At 40.6% G+C, this 14,965-nt stretch overlaps 1 protein-coding gene across 10 annotated transcripts in view; it reads right to left on the bottom strand.

Moving 5' to 3' along the window:
* The window catches only part of MTUS2 (microtubule associated scaffold protein 2), a 502,826-nt gene that overhangs the window by 391,201 nt on the left and 96,660 nt on the right, over window positions 1-14,965 (bottom strand). Inside the window, exon 1 of one of the 10 annotated variants that reach the window (XM_073340863.1) lies at window positions 10,128-10,176. The exons of the other annotated variants lie outside the window; for them this stretch is intronic. The gene's annotated coding sequence lies outside the window, so the exon portion shown is untranslated. Of the gene's footprint in view, window positions 1-10,127; window positions 10,177-14,965 lie in introns of those variants that run through there. 10 annotated transcript variants of the gene reach the window in all.

The following is a 14,965-nucleotide window of genomic DNA, read 5'->3' as shown; positions in this document are numbered from 1 at the left end:
ACATTTTATTTTTTTAAATGTGGCAAATTCACTGGTAATACTATTGGGTGGAGGGCCACTGACTGCAATGGAACTGTATATGCTTCTGTCAGTAGTGAATTAGTCCAAACAATTGCAAGATTCTGTTTTACTAGACGGGTCAAACAAACAATACAGATCTTGGATTTACAGAGTACTGTAATGCCTGCATAATAATTGCATAGCATGATGAATAAAATAATTATCAAAACTGAAAAAAACTGTCTTCTCCTAGGTCTGCGAAAAAAAAATATCTGCAATTTCAAGTTGTGCAGGTACAGTTAGAAACAATAATGATGGTATGAATAAAATCCTTCCTCTTTTCTTGCAGAGATAGGAAAGTGCCTCCTCTTCCTTTTGCCTTCTGAGGCCCTTTCCTCAGCATTTCACTGGCTCCTTTTTATAGCTCTGCTTTAATAAGTCTGCCGAGTGTCACACAAGCACATTTGGCAGCTCTGTTACATATCCCTCCATCTCAAATGGATTGACAGCCAGCTGTGCTGTGGCAAGGCTAGAGCCATTTGTCTGAATTTCTGCCTTTTGCTGTGGCATCTGATAAGTAGGCGGTCAGACACCACCTCTTTTGCTGTGCCCCTGTTGGACCAGGACCAGGCAGCTGAAAGGGGGTGAAGTGATTCATAAGGCCAGAAGGGACCACTTCCATCATCTTGCCTGACCTCGACAGAACACAGGCCATAGAACTTCCCCGAAGTAATTCCTGCAGAGAAGTTGGCACAGCAGGATAGCCTATCCCTACCCCCCACCTCCACTAGGTGAAGGGCCCCATACCAACCCAGTCTCAGCCTAGTCCTAAAAGTCCCAGCACCCTCTCCGACACGGGTATCCTGTTACCCCACATGAATCCCAGCAAGGGGCGCAGGGAATGGTGGCGGGGGGGCGCAGTACTCCCACTTTTCACCACGGGCCCGGCCCCCTGCCCCTCCTCTTTCCCAGAGGCCCTGCCCCCTGTCCCCCACCCAGGCCAGAAGCTGGAGCTCAGCCCAGGTAAGAATGGCCCAGGGAGCTCAGGCAGCTGGGGAAGCCACAGACCCTCCACCAGCCTGGGGTGTGGGGGCCTGAGAGCATCCCTGGCCCACGTGCCTGCCCAGCTCTTACCCTGACCTGGGGACGGGACCTTGGGGGCCAAAAAGGTGCAGCTGAGCCATAGTAAGAGCCGTCTGGGCAGCTGTGGGGAGCCACGGATCCTCCACTTGCCCTGGGCAAGGGGCTCAGGTGGGGAAGGGACATGGGCTGGGGGCTGCTCTGTGGCCCCCCACCCTGGGAGGTCGGAGGGACCGGGGCTCCCCGGTCTAGCTCTGGCTTCTGGTTTGGCCAGGGGGCAGGGCCATGGAGGGGGTTGGGCCTCAGGGCCTCCCACTTTTAGGAGAAATCCGTCACCCCAATCCCAGCTCCTCCTATACCACCAGCACCATCAACAGCCTGAATTGCCCACGCATTAAATTACCTCCTCCCCCAGTCACAGCAACACCCTTTAGTACCCAACCAACCGTCAACCCCAACAGAACTGCCAGTTTTCTGCAGCTTCATGTCCAGCCCCCTCCACCGTTTACAACAGGAGGTGTTACCCATAAGCATAAACTTATGGTAATAGTCAAACCATTTATTAATATGCAAACTCATTCTGTATAAAATATCACACGAAGCAGAACAAAACTTAGTGTCTATGCTTTAATGAGCTTCTAATTAACCCTTTCCCACCTTCCCTCGGTGTGGGGTATCACAAGCTTTTTCTACTGAACATCTTTGTAATTTATCCATTAGCTCCCCCAAAATCTCCACTACCGAAAGGAATTTCTTCGAAGCAACACCAGTGCAAAGCAAGTTTGGAATTTATAGGTCAAGTTATTTTGTAAACCAAAATGCCAAAAAGAATTAGAAAATTTTTCAAAAGTGAACTGAGGTAAGTTTCGCAAACACCCCTATCTTCCAAACTCCGTTACAAAAATTCCCAGAAGTTCCAGGGATAAGCTGCAGCATGTGAAATTTCAGAGGAATTGGTTTATTTGGGGGGAAGTTATGGGAAGGAATTTAAAACTGGGTTTATCCATTAGCTGTGGAGCAGCTCATGCTGCTCCATACAGAAATTAGAAGTACCAGGGGAGTAAAATCTGAGCAATGGAAAAGAAAGGGAATTTTTAGTCAATGTTTAAAACACTTCGGTTTTGCTATCACCTGATAAATAGTGAATGAGATAAAAGATCTCATTGTTAAAGATACATAGCTGTCCCCTCAAGTTCTGAGAAAGGGATACCTGATTATCTGTTTAACGAGGTATTGTACTTTTCATATTCAAATGAGTGTTGCCTTTGAGAGATACCCAAGGGACTTTTTTCAGAGTAGCAGCCGTGTTAGTCTGTATTCGCAAAAAGAAAAGGAGTACTTGTGGCACCTTACAGACTAACAAATTTATCTGAGCATAAGCTTTTGTGAGCTACAGCTCACTTGCACAACTACTCCTTTTCTTTCTAAGGGACTTTAGACTGTGATATCTGAGAACATTTCCCGCACATGCTTGTTTTATTACTTGCTGTCTGGTTCTTGAGAATGCATTTACCTTATCAAAGCTCTTTGCTCTCTGTTCATTAGAAGCCTGGAAAAAGATATCAGTGACAGGAATTGGAAATTTTCTTAGTTCAGATTAGGAGTTACTGGTTTTGTATCAGAGAATCTTCTACACTCCCTCTAACGGAATGCTAACATGTATTATACTGTTCCACCAGAAAGTAGCACTGTATATACCATACCTTATTTATGCTAACCTTAGCCATACTTGTCAGTGCATTAAAGGATTTTATGATGAACACATCTGGTGTCTATCTTGCTCAGAAGTAAGCTCTGTAGTCATAGACAGGAGCATGATATGGTGTCAGAAGTAAACTAGTGCCAGCGTAGAACAGAAACAGAAGAAACAAAGCAACAAAGATTGCAGGATCTCATCAACATCCCCCTCCACTGCCCCAGAGAACTTCAGTTATGACAAAAAGAAAAGGAGGACTTGTGGCACCTTAGAGACTAACCAATTTATTTGAGCATAAGCTTTCGTGAGCTACAGCTCACTTCAGCGGATGCATACTGTGGCAAGTGTAGAAGATCTTTTATACACACAAGGTATTTTTTCATGCTTTGTGTGTATAAAAGATCTTTTACACTTTCCACAGTATGAACCCGATGAAGTGAGCTGTAGGTCACAAAAGCTCATGCTCAAATAAATTGGTTAGTCTCTAAGGTGCCACAAGTACTCCTTTTCTTTTTGCGAATACAGACTAACACGGCTGCTACTCTGAAACCTGTCAGTTATGACAAAACTTCACAATGGACAGATTGGAAGCAGTATTTTGCAAGATTTCAATTGCAAACAAGCTCCACAAAGAAACTGGAGATATACAGGTATCTTCTTTAATTCATGCTGTGGGGAAGTAAGCAGAACATATCTTTAAATCCTTTGACTTTACTGAAGACAGTCGCTAAGATGATTATGAAAGGATTCTGAGCTATGTTTGAAGCATACTTTGTACTTCAGAGAAATGTGGTTTAAGAAAGAGCATGTTTCCACCAGATAATTCAAGAACAAGGAGAACATGCTGGATGTTTTATAAGAGCGCTGCATACATTGGCTGAAAACTGATTTTGGCATTGCAGAACATGAAAATATCAGAGACACTGCTTATTGGGTAAACAGATAAAAAAATCTTTCACAGCAGCCACCACTGAACACAGACTTAACCGTAGACTCAACTATTCAAATAGCAAAGCAATCCAAGCTGGTGAGACAGCAAAACCAAGAGCAACTTGCCAAACTTCAAAAAACAAGAAACTAGCTTAGAAGCAGTAGAAAGACTCAGCATGACTCTAAAAAGTCATTATCATAAGACCCCTGCGACTAAAAGGGACACATTCCAGCCTATACTCACAAGGTGTTGAAAAAGTCATATCCCAAGAGACGATGCATCTCCAGCCAGAGGAAAAGCGTATAATAAATGCACAAAATATGAACATTTTGCTGCTGCTTGCCACACCAAAACCATCAGGGAGTTGACATATTACAGACAATCAAGAGCTATTATTTTTGGGAGCTATTGTTTGTGATGTCACAATCTGCCTGAAGAGTGAAACTGAATATTCATGGCAAGACTGTTGACTTTAAAATTGACTCAGGAGCTGATGTCACAATCATCTCAGAAGGGACCTACAATCACCTTCAATCCCTCCCAGAGCTGATGTCTCCTGGCACAGTTCTGACTAGCCTTGGAAATATCCTGAACTGCATAGGCCAGTTCACTACAGAAACAACTTACAAAGACAAAAGCTTTGAATTCAGAATGCATGTGATCAAAGGAACAAAGACCAACAACTTTCTCAGCCGCAGTGTGGCAGCCATGATGAGACTAATGAGAAAGGTGAAGAATTTGATTGCGGATTTGAGGATACTGGACTTTTGAAAGGAGATCCCATACAAATCAATTTAAGAGATAATGCTGAACCACACCAAACACCCCTACCAGACAGACCTTGGAAGAAACTAGCTGCAGATTTATGCCAATTGAGAGAACATCCTTACTTGGTCATAGTGGACTATTTTTCTGGCTACATGGAAATAATGTACTTGAAAGACATAACATGTCACAGTGAAATAGAGATACTGAAGTGCATTTTTGCTCACTCTGGTATTCCAGAACATCTAGTGATGGACAACGGACCACAGTCCACTCCAGCAGAATTTAAATCATTCTGAATGAAATATAATTTTAATATTATTAGCAGCCCGCATTACCCACAAGTGAATGGAGAGGGTTGAGAGAGCTGTATAGACAGCCACAAAAATCCTATAGCACAAAGATCCATTCCTTGCTTTTCTGAGCTATAGATGAAGACCAGTAGCAACTACTGGATACAGTCCAGCACAACTCGTAATGGGGAGACAGCTCAGAACTACTGATCCCGTTTTGGAAAAGACTATCTCCAAAGTGGCCAGACATGGAGAGAGTAGCCCAATTGGATAAAAAAAAGGGTAAAAGAGCTTATGGATTCTTTTACAACGGAAGTCACTCAGAGAGCTTTCAGGTCTAGAACCTGGTTCTGTGTTCATGACAAATTGGATGGAGAAAAAGGATGGACAACACCAGCTGTTGTAAAGAAAAAGAATTCAGTGCCTCAATCATACGTGATTGAGATGGTCAGTGCAGAGTTCCACAGAAACTGTTGACATCCACAGTTTGTTCCTCACAAAGAACAATCAACAAAACAAATTCTACAGATGGTGGATGCAGAACAAGATGACGACAACTCAGATTCCAAACTGACCACGGCCAGTTGTTGCAACTAACAGACAGCCAGATGACCAAACTGTTACACATTCAGGTCATGTAATGAGAAAACCAGTACAATTCAAAGGTACTTAATAGTAGGAATGTAGAACTTAAAGGGGGAGATGTAATGGAATGCTAAACTGTATTATCTGATTGAACTAACCTCATTATCCCTAGCCTGATTCTTGCTTGCATATTTATACCTGCCTCTGGAAATTTCCACTACATGCATCTGACAAAGTGGGTATTACACTTATGCTCCAATACGTCTGTTAATCTATAAGGTCCCACAGGACTCTTTGCCTGTATTACATTGTTCATCCACCAGGGGGCTGTGTGTGTAACATACCTTATTTAAGCTAACCTCAGCCATACCTAGTAGTGCATTAAAGGATCTTGTGATGAACACATTGGTGTGTATCTTGCTCAGAAGTAAGCTCTGCAGTCAGTCTATATCTGATATAGGAGCAAGACAGTCCCAACAAAGAATTTTCACATAAACACCAACCAACATATTTGAACTGCCTTGCAGAAAATTTTCCTTTAGCTCTAGTGCTTGAGTGTCTATTTTCAATCCAACAATCCTTGCTTCAAGTCCCAGGAGAAGCAGAGGGCTCCAACACATGCAGTGGGCACAGGTGTGTGTAAAGCTTGGTGCTGTTTAGTTTGTGCCTGCTGGAATGGGATAGATACCAAGTATTTATGAGCTGAAAGCGTATCCCTTTCTGAATGTAGGAGCAGGTCTGTATATGGCAGTTTTGCCCTCTAGTGGTTAGAAGTCAGGAAAAAAGCTTTTGGAGCTCAGGGTCTTAGGTTCTAAATCCCTATAGGATTCAGACCCACATTAGCTGCCCATTTGCAGGTAGGTTTAGTATGTGTGCATGCTTGAGGGAGAGGATATAAAAGGGTAGTAATTCCCTAACTCACAGGGGTGTAGTGAGGATAAATCCACAAACGCGTGGGAGGTATTCAGTATTAGGGTGATGCATACCATGTAAGTACCTAGATAGATAGAAACCAATACCAGAGAGGCTATATAAAAGCCCATGAGAAACCGAGATTTGGGGTGATAAAGTGGATGACACTAAGAAAGAGAAAAATTAGACTGATATAGGGAAAATATTCTGAGAGTTCAGGATTCTTCCCGACAGCAGAGGTGAGGTGGAGGGGAGGAGGTCACACAGGGTCATGTGCCCTGCCAGATGTCTGCCAGGATTTTCATTTATTTTTTTGTGAGGAATGGGTTCAAAATATGTGCCCCCCCCCCATTACCAACAGTTACATGTTGCCTCTGCCTGACAATGTGTTTTCTAGTTATTTATCCCATCTAACTTTTAGAATACCACAAGTGATGTAACTTTCACCACTTCCCTTGAGAGTTTGTTCCACAGCTTAATACCTCTCGCTGTCAATAAATCATTTTTCTTATAATCAGCCCAAATTTTCCCTCTCTTAATTTCATCCCATTATCTTTCATTATATCTGCTTGGTGCACTCAGTGACCAAGCTTTCCTAGATAATGAAAGCATGTATGTGAGAAGGCAGGTGACTAAGGTGTCAGAGGTTTCAGAATTTTGACTGTGGAATTGTAGAGACCTAAATGAGAAAAGACTAGTATACAGTCTCTTCAAGAAAAGGACACATTATAAAGCAGGGCTACCATATAACTTGTCATAGGTTTTCTTAGGACACATTGTACTGTTTCATAATTAAATACAAACAGCTACATTAAAAAAACATTGACACTGCAAACTGAGGAAGGTAAAAATCTGGAGTTAAGATTCTTATTTCATTCTTAAGTCCCTCTTCTGTGCTTTATTAGTCCAACAGACATGCTATAATCTAGTCACTTTTTTCTATGAACTTCCATATAGCGCCTTTCAGAGAACACCAGACTTTCCCCCCTTAGTGTTCAATCATTTGTCCTTCCCTGTCTTAGAAGGGATAGTGAGGAAGACTGTCTTCAGCCACATTCATTTAGGACTCTGATCAACGTCCCCATTATGCTCAAAGGTTAAGTAACTTGTGCAACAGCTTTTGCTGCTACTAACAAGGTCAACTACCCAATCCTGTAACAGATCAGCACACAAAACTCCAACTTCAATATGGGTTCTGTACACATAATGGCAGACCCTGTAACTTTCACATCCAATAAATACCATCTCCTCATTTTCCCCTCTCTCTTTCAGTGCTGATCTCAGTCTCAAGACATCTGAAACTTTCAGACTTTGGCATCCAAAGCCAAAGTGTTACTTTGGTTCCATGCACACATTCATTCTTGCATTGGGGTAGTCCCTCTACAGAATCCATCTGTCTGGCAATACAGAAAGAAGAACCCAGCTGCAGAAATTAACTGGACAAAAAAGAAACCTTGAATATTCACCAGCTTTTTGATTTTCTATGTAGAATACATTTTGTTCCCAGCTTTCTGTGATTTTTGTATCCTAAATATACAGTGCTGCCTCATGTATTATTGTTGGAACAGATGTGAATTCTAGAATGCCAGTGCATTATTAATCCAAATGATTTTATGATGAAAGCTTAACAAGACTAATCAGGCAAATTCTTTCAAACCACTATAAATGTGTTTCTCTTCACTGGGCTGCATATTAATTTTAAATAATACTTGTACAGAATCCACTGCATCAAGGGGATTAAACAGAACAAATAAACTGTAACAGAATGGATAACTCTTGGCTGCTGAGGAATCACAGGAATGCCAGCAGCGATAAAAGGCAATCTGTAATTGCTAAAGTATGAAGAAGAATGTACCTAAGAACTATATTGTGTTCTAAGTAAGTGTCTCTCTCATTGGTTACTGATTTTTTCACATGGCTGTAATTAGCCCACATCTGAATGCTCTGATGCAGCCGGATTCCAGAAGCTGTCATTCTAATAAAATATTCTTCAGCTGCAAATCCAGAAATTTATCACCTACCTCCTAATGCTAAATCCAAGTCAATCCTATTTAACAACCAGAATAGTCATTATTAGCTTGTCAGCACTTTAATTTCCCTAAATGATTTCAGCTGACTTTTAGTAAGCACTGCTTCCAGTTAAAGTTTAACAAAATTAACTCACAGCAATGCTGACCAGCTTTGAGTCTATTTGGGAAATGGACTAGAATGAGTTGTTTATTCTTTTATGTCTTTGCAATTGATATTTTTATGGTTAATTTAATTGCTTTGAAATGAAAACCCTTAATCGTGGATTAGAGATTTATAGCTATAACATTTCAAGTTGTTTCCCATATTTTAAAAAATGATTATTTTAATAATATTGTCTGAATGTATACCGCTTTGTGCTCTGACCTAGGCAGCTCTTACAAGTTAAACAGGGTCAAGTTAGCTTGGTACTTGATTCTGAGACCTATGGAACAGGCTGGACTTGATTCTCCACTGCCTTGCACCTTGTGTGGCTGTTTACACCTGGGTGTAAAATGCCACCATTCTGACCTGGTAGTGCTTTACATTTAGTTTTCTCAAGTGTAAATGACTAACTAACATGCAACTAATAGAGATTCAGGGCCCCAGAGTGCTGCCAGATAGTTACTGTGATTATATAGGTACTTCTCCTCATTCTGAGTCAGTAGCATTGAACCAATGCCTTAGCAGAACATCTAGGCACACAAGGTAACAGGTTTGGAATGAGGTACTGACTGCTTCCAGTCAAAAAAAGATCCCACAAGAGATGAGTTGCCTAGTGCCCTAGCCATATTTCAGTATACCTAGTTTCACACTACCCAGCTAAGTGTCTTCTACCATTTCAAATCAATACGGTATTTTTCACTTCCTATCTAAGCTATTATTATACATTTTCTGGGGTTCAGCCCACAGGTGGCTCCATTTCAGCGGAATCCCTATGTATGGTTTGTAAAACTCTCTAAGAACATTTGGGATGAAAAGCACTAAATAAATGTAAGACGTTATTTCCTTTTCACATTGCCCTAAACAAACAAATCGCTAAAGGTGTACTAAAATGAAAGAGATACCTTATATATTGGACTTGACACATAAAAGTATTTTATAAGTAGTGAGACTCCACAGAGACAATATGGGAAACATGGTCAATAAAAGTGAGAAAAGGTGAGGATTGGAGGGAGTTGTTGGATGCTTTTTGGTTGTTCGCTGTAGGTTATGGTGTTATGGTTTTATTCAAGTTTGTACTCATGAAATCAGGTTTCCACTAAAGTGCTAAATGTACAGACAGTGTCCATCATGGTCTTTTCTTTCTTACATTATCACTGCATACTACAATTTTTAAATCCAAAAATATCATCCCACGTGTCCTATTTTTCCTAGTAGAAAGCTATGCAAATTCTTTGACTGAAAAAGTGTCACAGGATTCTCATTAGGCTTTCCTGCTCTCTTTACTCTTTGCAATAGATCTTGCACTCTCCTATAGACCCTCTAATGCTTTCCACAAGTTCCATTTTAGGGATGAAATATGAGCATCTCCTTTAACTAATGGCTGGATCCAAAGCCCATTGAAGTAAATGTGTTTTGGATCAGGCACAAGAGACTTACAGAGAAGCCACAAGACAACTTGCATCTCGACACCCAACACAACCAGAATCAGAATCCACAGTATGGTGGATAAAAGAAATTCCTCTATGGTCAGCTGAAACTGAGACCAGCATGGTGGCATTTCTTCTCCTTCACCCGACCCTTATACAGCAACAAGATCAAGAAAAGAAGGGAAAAGCGTATATTTATTTCCCCTCAAATGTATATCACCAACATAGGATTGTGAATAAAATGATTCCTAATGGGGAGGACTTACCTCAAGCCCTAAGCAAACACTCAGAGGGACTCAAATGGGTAGCTTCAGTGAAGGTGCTTCACAGGTGAAGCTCTTCCTCTATTTCTGTCTAGACGGAACCTGAGGATGGCGAGCAGGTTTCTGTGGTAGCAAAAATGGTTACACACCACTGGGAAATCATGCATTGGCATCTGCTTATGTTAGGACTGATTTGACTCTATCTTCTTCATCCCTAGTCTGTCTCTCGCAAAAAGACAGCTGCTGTCAGGTGCGTGTGTTAAGCTACTCTAGCCATACAAGTTAATTATGTTAGATATTTGTGTGCAATTCAGAGTAATCCAAGATAGATTATTGATCCTTACTTTTAGCATCTTGACTTTTTAAACAATCACTATCAAACATGATTCAGAAGAGATCTTACAGTAAAACAAATACCTTTTATTTGGAGAGTTCAGTGAAATACCCAGTAATTAATATTTAGTGCATTGTAATCTGTACCCCTATTTTCAGACAAGTAAAATTATTTCTACTATATTTTACTATATCCTGAACAGATTTGCTGCTCAAGATATTTTCTTAATTGTTACTCTAGTTTTCCATAGAGGGAAAGATGGACTACACCAAAAAAACAAAAACCACCCCTTTTGAGCCAAGAGGAAAACAGAATGTAGAATCTCCATTTCTCAGGGCATTAGGTAAATAGACCACTCACCATAAGTAGTGATTGGAAAGATGTAATGTGTGAAGCTGATGTTCTACCATCATCCTAATATGAAAGAAAAAAGACAAACCAGTGTTTGTGGAATACACAGAGCCCAGTTGGGCTTAAAATCCTTTACCTCTTCCAAAGTACTACCTTGGTAGCCAAGTATGGAGGAAAGTTCCCAAAGGGGAAGAATAGATGGATTGATTGAAGTGACCTATTAACAAGAGAGCTGCTGAATCAATTAAGAGGAAGCTATTAGAGATAGAAAGAGAAAACTATGTCCTGTCTTTCACTCTAGGTGGTTTTGCTACACTTACTCCACCTCCCAGAGCTGGGCTTGCTGTAGAGCACGGTCTAGGTGGAACGTAAGTGAGATCATTACACTTCCAATCGTGAAATGGATCTGCATGTGCAAATGCTGGTGTGGTTTCCTCTGCAGATTTAGGACCTAAATACTCAATCTGTTCTGGTCTATTGTAATTTCCTTTTTGTGTGTGATTCGTTTCTTGTGAAATACAATTGTCACTATTAAAAGGTCAATATTTGTAAATAATTCCATACTGGTGGTATTGGAGAAACTGTAGTCACTGTCTCACATTTAGAACAGGAAACGACGGCAATATCTGAGATATTTACTGTTAGTGCCTGGAAGTATCACCTGTTTACAGGCAGCGGCAATGTGGATACCAATGCCAACCTGGAACTCTCTCCCACCCAGTAGTCCTGTTTGACCCTGGTAATAATGGAAAAATTAACTGTGCTTTGTAAGTCATGAGCAATGAGTAACCACCACATGCACAGAAGAATTTTCATATTTGAACATTATTTCAGCTATTTAAATACTTTAGGGCCCAAAGTTTCCATGGGAAAAGAAATCAGTGTTCCAGACTCCCAAGTATTACAATGATTCACATACAAAAAATGTCTGCCCATATCGCTAATATTTCCTAAAAATAGTTACTATCTGCCAATTTACACACAGATCCATCTCCAATAGAGCGCTTTATATGCCAACAATATGCTTCACAACTGTCCTTAATTTAGATTTATAACAGAATTTCTGCAGATAAATACAAGTTAGCAAAATATTGGTTATACTACAGGACTTTTCATTTTCCCTGGGGAGGGGGAGATGCCAAATTGTGATAGAACCCCAGGAGGCCACAAAGACTAAGTTGTAAGTCCCCAGACACTGTATAGTGAGTCCAGTAAGCAGTTCTTTTCCCCTGCCAGAAGGATTGTGGCTGAGTTGCTGCATCTGCAAAACCCAAAGGCCTTGGCTGATCAAAATTACTTTCTATCTGGGTACAAGCTTTATGGTAGTTTGCTTCCCAATCCCTGAAAATCATAAAATATTTACAAGTCTAAGTCCCAGATGAATACATTAACTATTCTCTTACCTTCAGAGCTCATTAGCAACAGAAATGATTATTCTGATGCTATTTTATATTTTATAAACACTGCATTTGCTGAGCCTGCTGTGCTACTCCAGATTGTTACATTTCCTTTCTTACTTTTATTTTAGAAGGTGAATTTTTGCCCCCCCATGGATAAAATATCCCACTTTCTTGAAAAACAAGTTAACCTAGTAAGCAAGAGGATGCAATGGGTTTCTGCAAAATCTGCCTAGACAGGAAGATTTACTGTTAAAATATTTCCTACCCATTTTTTTTTCCAGGATCTTTCTCACTAAACCATCACTGACAGCTTCAGTGAGTCGAAAACTGTTGTTTTAATTCAACTAGTAAATGTTTACAGCCTAACCCGAATGATAATACATGTAGAATTCCAGGGCGGTTACAGAAAGAGTGAGGAGTTAGGATGTAAGGGGCCAGATTCTCTACTTGTGTAAACTGGTATAGATCCATTGAAGTCAATGGAGATGATCATTTACACTAGCTAAGGATCTTGCACAAGAATTTTCTCTAACTACTTTTACTCCATTAGTAACTCCGTGAATAAAAGTCGCCCTTGGATCTGAAGAGGTCTGAATCGCCTTGCCCATGAATAGGAACAGAATGGAATCCTCATCTATATGAAGGTAAAGAGCCCTCAATGGCAATTGGGCGTACCTTCTAATATCCTTTGACTTGGGGGCCCAAGTATTTGTAAATGTTTTGTTGGGCTCATCGCAACCTTTACCTTGCTGTGATCTCTCTCCCCTTCTAACCATATTAGCTGTGTTGCTTATCAGCTTGGGAGGCTGAGAATAGTGGCCCCAGTTGAATATTTGGTACCTGTGATGGGCAGCACAAGCTGTTTTAGGTCAATAATTCCCCCTTTCTTCCTACTTTTCTTGCTGGACTACAGCAAACCCTCCTTGTCCCTGTAAAAGGTGTAGGGACAGTGACAGCTGCTTATGATCCAGTGGTTAAGGCACCAGCCTGGGATTTGGGAAACTTGGGTTCACCCCCTCCTTTGCTGCAGACTTGGTCAAATCTTTGTGCCTCAGTTTCCCATCTGTAAAATGGAAATAATACACCTTCCTTACCTCATAGGTGTGTTAGGAGGATAACTACACTACGGGACATGAGGCACTCTGAGATGACAGTAATCAGAGATTTATAGGTAAGGCTGATAGATAGCCATTGCTCCCAGAGCCATAGGAAGGGTTACAATAATTTTGAATCTTTGCAATCTAAGCTAGATCTTTGGGGTTCCTAGATGTGAATCTCCTGAAAAGAAAGCAGGCAAATGGGAATTCCCCCTCCACAGCTTATCTGGATTGGTGGCTGGTCCGTGACTGTGCACTATTCATCAGGGAAGGAAACCTTCGCTACCTTAATAAAGTCAAGCAATTTAAATGAGGATTGTCTGGGTTATTTTAAATTGCTGCATTTCAATTATATCTTTAAGTTAGATCAAGGGTACCTAGCGCGTATGGGCAGCCAGACTTGTTAGCATTTTTAGAAATTTAAATAAATAAATAAATACATACATGTACCTTGTCAGCTGGACAGATCCCTTAGGTAAAAGTGATGAGAGCAGGCTTCAGGGCTTTGCTATTAGCTACATAACCAGCCTACACTGAGCCAAGAAGAAAAAAACGAACAAAATGGAGCCTTATTTCACCACCCAAGTATATGCGCGTATAAGACTCTTGCCAAATACAAACGTGATATTTGCTAAAATTAGAAAGTTTAATTACTGTATGGTACAAAATCTCAAAATTCTCGTGCTGAACTGATAATGTTGCTATGGAAATAAGCCTAATTACTGCAGGGTGAGCAATAAACTTCTCAGAACAGCTATCTTTACAAGCAATTTCCTCTCTTGAAAGTTTCAGGCTCCCCGCCCCCACCTCCTTGAATGGGACTAAACATCTCTGTTAGTTTTAATGTAATTTCAAATGGCCATCAGCGTAGACTGTTCTGAGAATCAGAACTATTTTATAGAACTAATGGAAGGGAACAATGAATACATCAGTATATCAATGCCACAATTACAAAGAACTAAAAATAAATTTAAATCAATCTGATGCATGAAACATCCCAATAATGCTAACTTACTCAGTACGTTTTAGGTCTGTATGTGCGTCTTTCTCTTCCCCCACTCCGTGCCTTTACCTTGTGAGACTATGTGGAGGGAAGAAAAATTGTGGATAAAACCACACATGCCTGCGCAGAGAGGGCACTGCTTCTTTTTGCCCCTGAAGCTAAATCGCATCGATGTTTAGTGAATGGCTACTCTTGGAACATATGTCTATATTTAGATGTGAACAAGGGGATTCACAAGTTAAAAAATGTATTCACTATTCACTGTCTGTCATTCATTTAAATGGCATTAATTCTCTCTATCATTCATCCTATTTTAAAAGTTGTAGGAATCCAGTCAAGGAGCAGAACCAATATCATGTGATGAAGGTGACTAATTACACTCCACGAATAACCAAACAGTGAATAGTCAAAATGAACTTTGCAAACACCCAAAGGCTGAAAATATCTCATTCAAAGTATTCCCAGAACTCAGAAGTGGTTTGCAAATTAGTCACTAACAGGAAAAGGGGGCAAATTTATTCAAGAATTTATTCACAATGAATAATTCAAACAGCTCTAATAAAAAAACTAATAGCCAAATATCCACCTTTGCAGTGTGCCAATGGTTAATCACCCTCACTGTTAAAAAGCTGTGCCTTATTTCCCAGTGAAATGTG

This window comes from Lepidochelys kempii, chromosome 1 (assembly GCF_965140265.1).
Source record: "Lepidochelys kempii isolate rLepKem1 chromosome 1, rLepKem1.hap2, whole genome shotgun sequence".
Lineage (NCBI taxonomy): Eukaryota > Metazoa > Chordata > Testudines > Cheloniidae > Lepidochelys > Lepidochelys kempii.
The sequence above is the reverse complement of the archived record's forward strand: the minus strand, read 5'-3'. Positions and strand labels throughout refer to the sequence as shown.